Here is a 14241-nt window from a genome sequence, read left to right on the forward strand (position 1 = left end):
TGGACGAGGTCTCAGTGAATCAGTTGGTTTCGGTGGTAAAAATGTACATTTTTTGACCAGGGAAGTTCTCTCACTTGTTGGATGCTTTTGGTATCTTTACCCCGTCACGATTTTTACCTTTGGACTTAGTCTCTTTTTTCAGACCTTAGAATCTTCCACCCGGACAGCGCTCTGTGGTGTATCTGAGGAGTGTTCCATGACACTGGACACCTTTACAGCAAGGCCCCGCTGAATCTAATTTGCGGTTCCGCAGAAAGTTTGAGTGGTTCAGCTGACCATTAGAGTTAACTTCTTTGTCTGGGGGTACAAGTAGGAGCAAGTCCAGTCCTCGCGTCTCCTCACAGATGCAGTTCTTCAGTTCTTCCACAGGTCCAATAGTGTTCTGAATGAGGTGTCGTTGGGTGCGACATTTACGCCTGGCAGCCTACCTGTGGGTGGTCTTGGCTCCTGGCCCCTCCCTATCAATAGGCTAAAGGTTTCCCAGGGGTAACCCTACCTACTTTTGCAGCAGTTCATGTATGTGGTACTGCAAACAGTCATACAGTGCCCCTCACTAAATTCAAGATTGAGAAACCCTTCTCCCCTTGTGCATAGCCTGCATGCCCACCCAACGGTCCCCTCCTCATTGGGCACTCCAAACCAGTTCTGGGGGCCGCTTATCCCCCCATTGGGTTTGGTCCCTGCCTGACTGCTAATTAAAAAGCAGGGCCCTTGTAGGCTACAAGCTTACCTAAGGCTGTCCTATAAATGTTTAAGAGCGGTTTTCTCCTGTCAAAATTATTTATTTTGACAGGTTGGGTTGCAGTTTTAAAACTGCAGTTATTTCAGCATGTTTTAGGGGCCAGAGCACAACATGTTGAAATTGGCTAAAGCCCTAATTAACATTAAACTATACTATACGGTCCCAGTATATGGTGCCTAATTACATCACATTTTCATGGCATGGAACATTAAAGCAAATCTGTGCCATCTACTAGCGTCACAAAGCAAACATGACATCAGGCCTAATACTGTAGCCTGGCATCTGCAGTTTTAAAACTGCAACCAACCTGTCAAAATAAACCATTTTGACAGGAGTACACCTCCCTTTTAAATGTTAAAATTGGGCCAGGTCAGCAGTGTCACAGTGCACACTAATAAAATCAGCAGCATCACCCCGTACAAAATGGAGTAACCACGCAAAAAAGGTAATTTCTCACACCCACCTTGCAATGGATTCTGGTTGGGCAATGTTTGCATCATTTGGAAAAGGTACTTTAATCGAAATTGCAGTGATGTTGATCATTAGTATAATACAGTAGTGGGTGTATCTGGACCTAATGTTGTCTTTAAATGCAGACACTGATATTTTTAAGAATTCAGAACAGAGTGGCAGTTAGTTAAATGGGGGCCAGAGATGTGGTTTGAATTCAGCTCCTTGTGTGTATGAATGCAATCACAGACACAGTCCCTTGTAGGAGATTTTCTTTTTTTTTGTTGTTGCCTCAATGCCATGCCAAAGTTGTTGTAGGATTCCTTCCCCCCAATTTGTTTTGCCGTGACTTTATGGCAACTTGGCACAAGCACTCAGACATCTTCAGTTCAGTATTTATTTTTGATTGCTTGAAAACTTTACAATTAAGCATAAAAACAAGTCTTCAGTGCACAGGCCATCAAATAAATGGGAACTAAAATCATAGTTGCTTGTTTGGCTGTTACAGTTTCTAATGAGTAAGTGCTGCAGGGAGACCACTATAAGCATACACATGCCATACATTTCACAATGCAAGCATTCTGCTCAACCCACATTTTTAGTTTGTAGACAGTATCTTCAAACCTTTTCTTTTTTTTTGACAACCAACTTTATTGAGTTTTGTATGTAATAACAAACAGCACCATTCAGAGCCACATATGCATCATCAGAATAGGGATAAAAACACATCTCAGTGACATCAAGGCTACAAAAGGAAATCACTAAAAGCATATCCACGTGTGCCTGAAGAGAGGACCACACCCAAACCTTTTCTTTAAAAGGATGTCTCTGCCAATAAAATGTTTGGACAGAGTCATTGTTTTGAGAAAGTTTTGTACAAGTATCATTATTTTGCATTTTAAATTAGAAGTCATAAAAACACATTTAAAAAATGTCTCCTTTGTTTCCTTTCATACTGGCATCCATAAATAATTTACAAATCTATTCTCTGGTGTAGCTGTCTCTTGGTAAAAGATGTGAGCATGCCAGATTCCTGCAAGATCCGCATTGGATACACAGTCCTTCATGTAGGTTGCCCACCGAATCTGGAATTGTGTTCCTTTGAAATTCATGCCCCATGAGATGTTTTATTGTTTCAGGTTAAAAAATGAGGAGTATAGCAGAAGGATAGAAATTGTGACATTAATTTATATGATTATTATCTGCTGATTCAATTATAATCTGACACTGAGGGCTAGGTTGCTAGAGTCTGAACATTAATCTAAAGTCTGTACATTAAATTAAATCTATCCATGTTGATAACCTTGCTGTGCAATGCTACTAACTCGTGTTCAAAGAATGACATCACCTCAGCCAAGATGACTGACCAAATTAATTAGAAGTCAGGGAAGTGCAGGATATTGTAAAGCCATTTAAACCTATATATTAACAAATTTACCTTGACATTCATAAAAGCTAAATTGCCTTAAATGAGCATTGCACTTTATTTGACATCACATAATAGTTTAATTTGATATTTCCCCTAAAACCTCTCCAATTTGCAGCTGGACTAAATTACAATATCTTTACCTGAAAACCAGAACACAAGCTAGTTTTATTATCATTTAATTTGATTTAAGCATTTTCACCATTTTAAAGCTTTTATGCTACACTGCAAACCCATTGCAGTGTGGTTAAAAAAAAATTGTTATCGATGTTCTCCTGAATGTCCTGATGTTGGGAACCCAGTCTGGGTGTAGTAATGCTGTCCTTGTACATTTCATCTGCCACAACTTGATGATGGGGGTTGCATCGTTGTGGATGAACGCTGCTGTAGAAGTAGTCCCTCTTCAGGGAGTCAAAGATGGTATTTCCTCATTCTGAAGAAATAGGGAGGTTTCTGTACAATCGTAGACCTTTGATTCATAAACCATTTTTTGCATAAAAACTAACTTCAGGATACTGATCCTGCATCAAGGTTTAGGAGCACTGCAGTAGCTGTATTGAATATAGTCTGTGGACCTTCACGACATCTATTGTTCCAATTCAATTCCACAATCCCTCAGATTCACAATGGGAAACAACACTTTAAATTATGAGTTCTACCATTTGTTTTTTCGTCTGCATGATGAGTTTTCACGAACGTGAAGGCAGTGGCAGCTGTTCCTGCCAAAATGTCCTCTGTAACATTGAATTCTTATGTAGGTAATTGGCTAGTGAGAAATACTGCTGCTTCTAGGATCAAGAATCTTTCATGCTTCTGTACAAGGTGAACTTATTGGTTAGCTGGAAAAAATCTGTTATGTTCCCAACGCAGTTCTTCAATTATATTGGGGCAGTTCAGGATATTAAGCAGTAGTGACTAGTATTCCAGAGCTGTATTGTTTTATTCAAGAAGAATCTGGGTCCATAGTAATGTCCAGATAAGACTCTTGAGTCTTCAGGCGTCTTGTGTCTTTTGTGTCCCATATGCACTATTGCCTTTAATGAGCATTTAACTTTTAGTGGAACCAGTTTAATGGGTGTGCTAAAGGATTACAGTAATGTGAACAGCAACATCAATGATGACAAAATTCGAAGCATTTGTAAAAGTGACCTTTTACCAACCCAGTGGTTGGAGTTGTCTTTATTAACAGATTCCTCACTGCAGCCTTGTGAGTTCACCTGCAGCCTCATGGGCTCACCTGCATCCTCACACATTTTCATCACTGGTTGTATGATCAGACTGAGTGTGTGAATGGCTCTATGGATAAGTGAGTGGCAATACATAAATCGGTATCAGATAATTAGTCTCCAGGAGACTTGGGTGGTTGACAATAGTCTCTTTCAAATGCCTGGGTATAAATGTTTTTTTGTCCCAGCCCAAAAATCAAGATTAGGCAGAGCTAGGGGGGGGCCTGTCCATATACGTAGATCTAAACCTTCAGGGTATATGGACAGGCACGACCTGGTCTTCGCAGAATCTCCAGGCCGTGTGGTACAAGGGCTAAGGCTGGTCCTGTTTAATGTTTATAACAATGGGATTCCAGGGGAGAATAATCCATTCCCCCAGGAACTGGACTGTAGATTGAACCAAGAGATAGAAGCTAGCAAGGGGGTACCAGCTCCCACTATTTTAGTCATGGGCGACTTTAATTGCCACCTTTGCCCAGCCTTACTTCGCACTGATGCTGATTGGTCATACTGCCCAGTCAAGAATGGACCCCATTTTGGCCATACACAAGAAGGTTTGGCCTTCACAAAATTTTTAGATAATTATGATTTGATGCATACGTTGAACATGATGGTTCTGGACAAAGATGGGATGCTTCCCCCCACTTTTAAGGGTCAAGGTTGCTCGTCATTTATTGATTATATTGTTCTATCTAGCTCCCTAAAACATAGGATCATATCCGTAGGGATTGAATGGAGTCCTTTTAGTGACCACAATCCCGTGGTTTTGGAGCTCTTTTATTGGCCCCAGTATAGGAGGGAACAGTTGGGTAGCACCAATCTGAGAGCAACAGATCAGGGGAGGCGCCTCAGGTGGTCAAAAATAGATGGGGAAAACTTCTACAAATCCCTTATGGATATAGGGAAAATTCCTATTGATGAGTGCCTTGATCCTACAGTGGAGGGGTTATCGTTGCTTGAAGCATTTGGGCAAATAACTAACTTGGTTGATGGGCTTCTAAAAACAAGTGCCCCAATAAGGAAAACTGATTCCCCGAGATGGTTTGACAAGGACTGCTCACGTGCCTTAAGGGAACTCAAATGTAGTCTTAAGGAAAGGCCAAGGGACAAACAAAAAGTAGCTCAATGCAGATTCACGTATAAGAAGGAGATTCAGAGAAGGAAAGTAACCCTACAGGGCGAAGCATGGGCTGACTTAAGAGAGGCGGCAGAGAAGAGTGACATTACAAAGTTCTGGAGAATAATCAATAAACCCTGTTTCCAGGACAGCAATGCCCCAGTGATTGGGACAAATATTCTCCCGGATCAGTGGCTTACACACTTCAAGGGCCTGTATAATCATAGAACAGTACCCACCCCAGAGGAGGGGGGGACAACAAAGCAGGGACAGGAAGTATATTTCATTCTCAAAGAAATTATTGTGGGAATAGAGGGTCTGACAAAAAACAAGGCCCCTGGCCCCGATGGGACACCACCAGATTTGTTCCTAAGTAATATTGAGTTATGGGCCCCAATACTCACCAGAGTGATAAATGCCGCTAGTAGGTTTGGCCTACCTCGAACTTGGTCCACGGCCACAATTGTCCCGATTTTTAAAAAGGGAAATAGGGACAACCCACAATGCTACCGACCAATCTCATTGATTGATGTGTCAGCTAAAACTTTGGGCCGGGTAATTCTAAATCGCCTGACCGAGTGGACCGAGGAGAATAATATTATCTCGGACACTCAGTACGGCTTTAGAATAGGGAGATCTACAAGTGATCAATGCTTGAACCTGTATATGCTGGTAGCGAAATACACTAAAGCCAGCAATGAAGCTATCTACCTGGGGTTTATGGACCTGGCTGCCGCCTTTGACCACGTGAACCGGGACAAACTCTGGTCTATGATGATACACTTGGGGATAGACTTGGGACTGATTAACATTTTGAGGGAACTACACAGGGATACTTCTGCAAGGGTACGCTATAACATTGAGGGGGGGCTGACTGAATCTTTCCCATGTACTAGCGGGGTGAGGCAAGGTTGTATTTTGGCCCCCTTTTTATTCTCACTCTATATTAATAACTTGGAGAAGTTCCTGATCAATTTAAAAACTGATTGCCCAAGCGTAGGATCGCGTCCTATCCCGGTTCTTTTATACGCGGACGACGCGGTCCTACTTGCACGCACCCCTAAGAGCTTACAGCTACTAATAGACGGATTTGTAAAGTTCATGGAAACCTTAGACTTGTCGGTTAATTTGGGCAAATCATACGTGATGTTGGCAGGTAATAAACCCTGTACCAACTTCTCTTATAAAATAGGTAGCCATACATTAGAAAAGGTACAGGCCTTTTCGTATCTGGGCCTACTATTTGATGGTTCTCTGCAATTTAAGCCCCTGGTGGAGGAACGCTGCTGTAAATTAATAGCCTCCAATGGTGCTATCGCAGGCTATGGGCGGAGAGTTGGTCGATGGTCTCCCGAGCAATCAATTATTCTTTATGGCTCTATTTGCTGCTCCAAGGCTACCTATGGTGCAGAAGTGTGGGGCTTTGTAAACATCCAGCAGTTACAGCGTGAGGAAAATAAAATTTTACGCTCGATTTTGAAGATACCGCAGAGTACCCCAGCTGTAATAGCCCATAGAGAATTAGGGAGGCCATATTTAGAAGATCGGGTTTAACTCGGACCCATTTTGGCATGGCTAAGAATTTGGTCAAACCCTGAGGCGACTTTAAGTAGACAGATTATAAGTGATTGCATGGGAAGGGATAGAAGCATGAGTATACCATGGCTGAAATATGTATTGACTAGTTTGGAAAACCTTGGCCGAAAGGATCTATTTTTAAAACCAACGAGAATTGTATCTCAAGATAAGTTGTTTATTAAGAGATCATTCTTGGCCCAGAGAACCACAAGTAGAGCAGAGACTGAAGGGATTAAATGTACCGTGAGCGCCTATAGTTTGGTAAAAAACACGGAGGGGATGGAGCCGTATTTGTATCTCATGCATAATGCACAGGATAGATTTTTAATGTCCCGTTTTAGGCTCAATCTTTTACCCTATTTACCGGCTGATCCACCAGGTTTTATATCTTCGATTGAGCAGAAGGGTGCCTGTGGCTGCGACAATAGGTCTCCGCAGGATACCCTTCATTTTGTACTTTTGTGTCCTTTTTGTTCATTGCCTAGGCGCAGATTTCTGGTAGGAATCCTAAAGCAAGTCAAACTAGCACACGCCAAAGATGCATTAATCTTTTTGCAAAAAGCGGTTGATCCCTTGACACCTTGTAGCATCATGAATTTTATTAGAGTTGCGGTACGATTGAGGGCAACTAGGGAGCCAGTTTGATTGTCATTATTTTAAATGAAATGTACTGTTTAGTCTCCCTTTCCACAATATGTGTAGTAACAGTCAGGGTTTTGATAATGATTTAATTGTATTTTAACTGTTTGTATATTTGTGCTTTTATGATGTTTTTTAATCATCGAATAAAGAAATACTGACTGACTGAGTGGTTGTCTAAGGACTTGTAAGGGTTCATGAATGGGTATGTGAGTGGTTGTGTGAGTGGGCATATGAGAGGTTGTATGGGGCGTGTGAGTGGGTGTGTGAGTGGTTCTGTGGATGTTATCCGTGATGTCACTGACCATGTCATCAGTGAGGTCATAAGCAGTGCATTGCGGGAGCGCAAGTTATAGTTAGCTTAAGTAAATATAACTGCTGAATTTCACTGATTTTGTTTAATCTTATTTTTTCAACAATGAATAAAGACAAAATGGGCTAGACAAGCTCACCGTTCATATCGAGCAACAGGATCTATGCAAAATGGTTTACAATACTACAGTCAATAACCCTGCGCATATTTGAAAATACATTGAATGCTGGGCTCTCCTCCTTAATTTCTGTGACGATCCACTTCTCCCAGCGTTATGTGTAAAAGAGCGTTCAATCTTTGTGCTCAGTATCCACACTATTTAAAAAAAAATAAAAAATAAATGTCAACCTCCATGTTTAGTTCCAAGCATGATTTAATCTTTATAATGTGTATGACCTTCTTTAAATGTCCCAAGTGTAGATTTACATACTTTAGTGCCCTGTGGTGGAAGCTATTGTCTTGGGGGTTGCCAGTTCCTGTAACAGTTCGGCCCATATCATGCAGTGTGCCTGCTCCATGCCTTCAGATTTGGTCTGGTACTGGACCGTCATCGGAAGGTGATCCTTCTTTTTTCTAATAACCCTAACAGCGCAAATCTGCAGTGTCCATAGGGCGTCGGATAACATCAAGAAAACAGACTGTATTGAAGCCTGCAGTCTGATACTCAGTACCTCTTTTAGGCGTTGGAGTATTTCTCTCCATCATTGCTTCACCTTGATGCAACTCCGATAAAGTCTAAAATATCTGCATATTCTATACTGCATCTTGGACACCGGTCTGACCTGGGCAGGTGAATTCTTTGTAGTCTTGTAAGAGACGGGTAAGATGCACCACATAAAAATGAGCGTGCTCAAATTGAGAATTTCCAGACACCTTTAGAACCAATGCGCTTGCTGTTTTTCAAACTTTCTCTATCAATGGCTCTGGAAGACCTTCTTTCCATTTAGATTTTATTGGCATTATTTTAACTCTGTTCTTCTTTAGGGCCTTGCATAAACTGGAGACCAGTTGTCTGGAGGATCCCTTGTCTAATATGACCTCCAGTCTGAGCATACCCTGTGGTGCATTTGGAAAGCATGTCTGTCTTTTGCTGTCAGGGTCAGTTTAGCAAACTGTAAGAATTTCTGTTCCTATCGCAAACCTCTCCAGTGCTTTACTAATGTGTTGCAACTATCTCCTAGTTACAAGTCTCTCAGCGTCTCACATCCTCCCTCCACTGGGTTATGGACATGCTATAGCTAATTCTTAGAAACCAAATTTGTAGCTTTTGGGGAGAGGATGGGTTTGCACATTATAAGCTTGACTGTTGTCTCCCCCCCCCCCCCCCACCCTCTGTTGTTTCCAGTTTTAGCATTCCCCATCCGATTTTACTCCTTTTAGCTGCCCATGTCAAAGACATCAACAGGCTATCAATTTCCCTCAACATGCTCCTAAGCATCAGGCACTGGCAATTTTGTAAGACATGTAACCATTGAGTGAGAAATGCCATTTTTACTATTGCAGGCCTACTGGCAACTGTCAGCAGTAGTTTATTCAAAGATCTAATAGAGGCCATCAGGCCTATCAGTACCCTGCGCACATTGTAATCCTATTGTTTGTTGGATCTCTGTGCCATTTGTATCCTCAAATAGCATAATTTCTCGCGCTCTCTTCTCAGTACCTGGTTTAGCAGCATCTCCAGTGATCATCCCTTCAAACCTGCCAAAGGAAACACCAAAAACTTCTCTTTATTGATATGGTGGCCAGAGGCACGTCCAAACCTCAGTGTCTCGGCCAACAAGTGGTGATACAAAAGTCAGTGGCTGCTGCAAATATGAGCGTCATTTGCATACAGTGTTACAACACGTTCTGTACCTCCCATCCAAATGCTCCATTGCCTCCTAGTTTGCATATGAGCAGCCAGTGGCTCCATTGCTAGAGTGAATACCAGAGGTAAAAGGAGGCACACCACCTGGATTCCCCTCTCGGTATGATGCCCTCTATCTGAGATATACCCTCCAGATCTGACCCTGTTTGTTGGACTTGAATATATCAAGGAGATCCAAACCAGAAAATGAGGACCAAATCCCATTTTTGTCATTACTGCCTACATATAGTCCCATACAATAGTCAATAGCCTTTTCAGTATTCAAAGCGATCTCCTTCTATTTGTGAGCCCTGTAAAGTATGCATAATGTGTATAAGCCTACTTATTCATGAGGATGCTTTTCGTTATTATGAAACCGCATTGATCTTTGTGAGTTAAAATGTCCGTCACCGTTTGGAATCTATTAGCAATTGTTTTTTGATAATACCTTGACATCTATGTTGATCATAGATAACACTCAATAGGAGCTAAACTGTGTGCGATCCCTATCAAGTTTTGGCAACATCACTATGATTTTTTCTTGTATGGTTTGAAATAAGTTACCTAGTATTTTAGCCTTTTGATAGCTGATCAAAGAGTAATGTAATTTTAACTGATACAATTCCTGCAGGAGCTTATCGGTTCCTTGCATCTTACTCCTGGGCATGTCTCTGAAGCCCCCTATCAATTCCTCTTTCAAAACACTGTCCTCCATATCCCTATTCTGGTCTCTTGTTAAGCCTCAAAAGTTCTATCCCATTTAGGAGCTCTACAAATTCTGTTTCTTGATGCTGCGCTGGCTCTTGTGCAATTTAACTAAATAAAGCTGCAAAGCATTGTTAACTGCAGGTGGAGTTACCACAATCACACACCCTCTTCCCTCAATGACCATGACCGTAGCTGTGGGAGTTTTGTATTTCAGGTCCAAGCTATAAGCCTCCCTAGCCTGTTCCCTTTCCTATTTTTAATATCTTCATATACTGCCATAGGGTTAATCTATTTAACTTATCCTGTAGGTCAGCTATTTTGTTTCACCTCCACTATGTCTCTATTTGTATATAGGTCTCTTTGGTCTTTCCTCTGCAGATGGGCCAACCGCTCTTCCTTTCATTGCAAGTACTTTTGCAATTAACATTTTATACCATATATTTTATTAAGGCATTCCCCCATGCAACGACCTTCAGCACGTCCCATTGTTTTTCCCTGGTTTTGGTTGTTCTCCAGTTCTTCTCAAAATATCCCTCTGCTACTTCTTCTATGCACGAAAACAGGATCGTTGACCGCTTCAGGACTAAGATGCCAAGTGGGGGATAGTCTGATTACATCGGGCCCAAGTGTAAGTGAGCAATTGTGGGGCATGATCTGAGAAGAACCTGCCTAGAGTAGACGTTTCAGATTGTGTATGTTTAGCCCCAACAAACATATTAGAATCCTATCTAGCCAGCAGTACATGTGCATGGGGGTGAAAAATTTGATTTATTTTTGTGTAGGTTAGAACGACTTTCAAGTATGTATACAGTCCACCCAGGACACGACCACCGCCTGTCATTCCTAGTTTTGTGCTGTGTCTTGGAGGAAACCTATCCAGGTCCCCATCAAGCATATCCCCATCCCATCTAGTAAGCCATATATTGAGATGAATCTACCCTCTACATCTCCATGTACCCCTCAAAAATGTAACCGTATCCCAGGAACCACCCAAAAGCCCATTCCCCGCTCATAGAATCAGTAAGTTGTTGAGTATAACTACTTTGTCCATTTTGACTTTAATTTGTCAGCTTCTGCATCCACTGCACGTTTCTATTCCCACTTTATACTGTTTAAGGCAGGCGTTAACTCTGTAACGCTTGATGTTTTCATGTAGACCTCTGTTGATCCAGGATATTATCTTTACATTTCACTATACCTGACTGTTCCTACTTGCTAAAATCTATGGCTTGTGTGGGGATGCAGTGTGGACCCCCCACATCAGTTCTACCCATTGTACCATGTTGTTGTTGTTAGTCCCATAATCGATATCATAGGGTGATAAAAGTTGCTCCTTTACTTATATTTTTCCATCACTGCTTGATAAATGTAAAGAATCAACACCAAATTCTAAAAACTTGTCCCTTTTCTCCCAGGGTAAACAACTTGAACCATGTGATCTTGATGTTTCCCCATTCTACAAGGGAGATCTTACTTCCCACCCATTCAGTGTATTGTAACAATAACTATTGTTATATAACTACTACATGTCTCTTCAAGATTTTTAACCTGCAATTGGAGGGGTCTCACAAACCTCCATGTTCTGCATGCCCACTAGGACTCTACTCCGGTGGTGGAGAGCTAGCCTTTCCGGCCTCCCTCACCAAAAGACAACTTCCTATCCAATCGAAATTCACGGTAGTGGCGCCATTGTGTGTGTATTAGGTCTCGTTAATGAACTGAAACTGTAACAAGACATTAAACAATACAAAATATTTAAACAAAATTTGTGACAAAGGAAAAACGTTTTAATTCTGAGTCCTTCTTATTTCCAACTCTGTTCTCCTTTCTTTTCTGTGTTTCATGTTAAATTATTGTTGAGCCCTTTTTCCTTTTGTTTAGTATATTGTCCGGTGGTGTACTGATGGCTATGCCATTCTTGTTTTTTCTCAAAGATTTTAGTAAGGGTTTTTAGAGCTTTGTTGCCACCCTTGTTGGGTTTTCATATTTTGCTTTGGCCTCCATTTTGGTTTTTAAACTTGTAAGCGAGGTAGCAATCTTGATTCCCCTGTGCATCTCCCATTACAAGTTTCAACATTTGTGTATGACGAGATAAAAGTAGATTTCAATAGTTTTATGCTTAAATGTTCCTCTGTGTTAGCGGCCTCTGACACTGGGTTTCTGGGTGTTTAGGGTTTACTTTTTGACCACTCATTCACTTAGTCTGTTAGTCAAAAATCCAATTTCTTGTTTTTTGAGGGATTCATATCCTGTGTTGGGTGTGCATTACAGTTATTTGTGATCATTATATTTCTTGAATTCCTTAGTTTTTGTTATCTTTCTTCTAGGACCAGGGATAGATCTATTTGTTTTAAATGGGCGCGCCATGTGGTTTGCTTCTTTCTATTGCTTTTTATGTCTCACCTGAGACAGGGCATGCGCTGTTGCTTGTGAGGTTATTTAGTTTAAAAAGAAAAACATTTTTTACAGGGGGCTTAGAGATAGCCCATTACCTAACATTGGTTGGCTTTATTGTCAGTCTCTTTTTCTTTCCGTCTCATTGGTAAACAAATCCTTGTTTCACTTTGTTTTCTTCATGTGCATGTCCCTTCGCTGAAGCATGGATCAAGTATTGATGGATTTCTTAATAGGTGTCCTTCTGCTGGTTATGCTTCAATTGAGGTATGTTTGTTTTTCCTTCCTCTAGCCCCCCTCCCGTCACGTCTCTTGTTGCGGTTGTCCCTCCCATCCTGTTGCTTGTTGCCTCAATCCATCCCCCTCCCGCCCCTTTGCTTGTTGTTAACTGAAACAGTTTCACAGGCGAGACCATCTGTGAGAAGCGCAGATCAAGCGCTTTGGACAGCAGGCCCTGCTTATGCTTGTCATTATCTACAAGTTAAAAATAGGGGCATTTCATGCACACTGCTTTGCATATGAAACTTCAGCAAAGAGTCTTGGATATTTTATATTTCAGATTCTTTTTAGTAAACCAATTCGGACAAGTAAGATTACAGTGGGTAATATTTCAGCTGTTATGTTTGGAAGGTGTACCCACTCTGAGGTACAAATACAAATTCAAAGCAGAATGGCTGTTGCTTGTTTAGGAGGATGCTTACTGACTCTCGCTCCATGTTTTTTAAGCAGAGGCAGTACATTTGTCTGGATACATATTAAACAGTTACACAGTTGCTGAGAACAGAACTCTTTGTTAGAACTGTTCCATTGGTAGAGCCCTTTGTTCCCTGATAGTACCGGGGGGTTCAGTGAGGTGACAGTCTCTTCACACTGTACACCAGTGCTCTGTAGCAGAGCCCTCTTTGTGAATTTTTGGCTCTACCCGCATGCTTCAGCATTCTGACCTGTCCGCTCACAACCATTCCAGTGTAACCATTCTGTGATGAGTGTTGGCTATTGTGGCTCATGACTGGCGACCCTTCACTAAGGTAGGTTGGGTCTGTGCTTCCAGTGAGCTGCATAGTTGGCGCCGCAGGCAGACCTTGGTAACTTTGATAAGGCATTGTTTCTTCAGGCTTGCACGGTCTTTATAAAACAATTTCATAGCCAGACGATAAGGACAATGTTGGTAAATGGCTGAAAAAACAGTGCTGCGGCAGGAATGTGAGGAGACCGAAATGAATGAGTGTTTCACCACCCAACACCCCCAACGCGCCTGTTAAAATAGAAGACCCTCTAGAATCCTCCTCCAGAAGTGTTGTACATCATCGTTTGCTAAAAATTAGCAAAGTTCAACGTGATATAAAAGAAAGTCTTTGTGTGACCTCACAAGAAGCATCCTTGGCCCTCACAGTTTTTCTGATTACATTATTTACTCCAAGCTCTGCCACCTCGAAGTCAGAAACAATCCACATGGTTTTTTAAAAAATTGCTTACGGGAGGGCGGGGTAGTAGGCATCTCTGAGGGAGGGTTTGCAACACAGATAGTTTAGATTACTCCCACCCCTCCCTCCCACCAGCAATAAAAAAAAGTCACTATGGCATGGCCAGTGCTGGCTGCGCCATAGAGCTGCCTTTAAAAAAAAAAAAAAAAAATATATATATATATATATATATATATATATATATATATATATATATTACATTACCTACTGGCGGTCGCCAGTAGGTAGTTATAGTTAGGACCCTGTTTCCATAGGAAAACCGCAACATTCTATTTTGAATAACTTTGGCGCCGGTCGACGAATCATCGCCAAATTTTC

At 41.5% G+C, this 14241-nt stretch overlaps 1 protein-coding gene across 2 annotated transcripts in view; it reads left to right on the forward strand.

The window, feature by feature from the left end:
- Positions 1-14241, forward strand: part of UBXN4 (UBX domain protein 4) — a 225517-nt gene that overhangs the window by 48486 nt on the left and 162790 nt on the right. The window lies entirely within an intron of this gene.

The sequence above is a fragment of the Triturus cristatus genome, chromosome 3_2 (genome assembly GCF_964204655.1).
Source record: "Triturus cristatus chromosome 3_2, aTriCri1.1, whole genome shotgun sequence".
Lineage (NCBI taxonomy): Eukaryota > Metazoa > Chordata > Amphibia > Caudata > Salamandridae > Triturus > Triturus cristatus.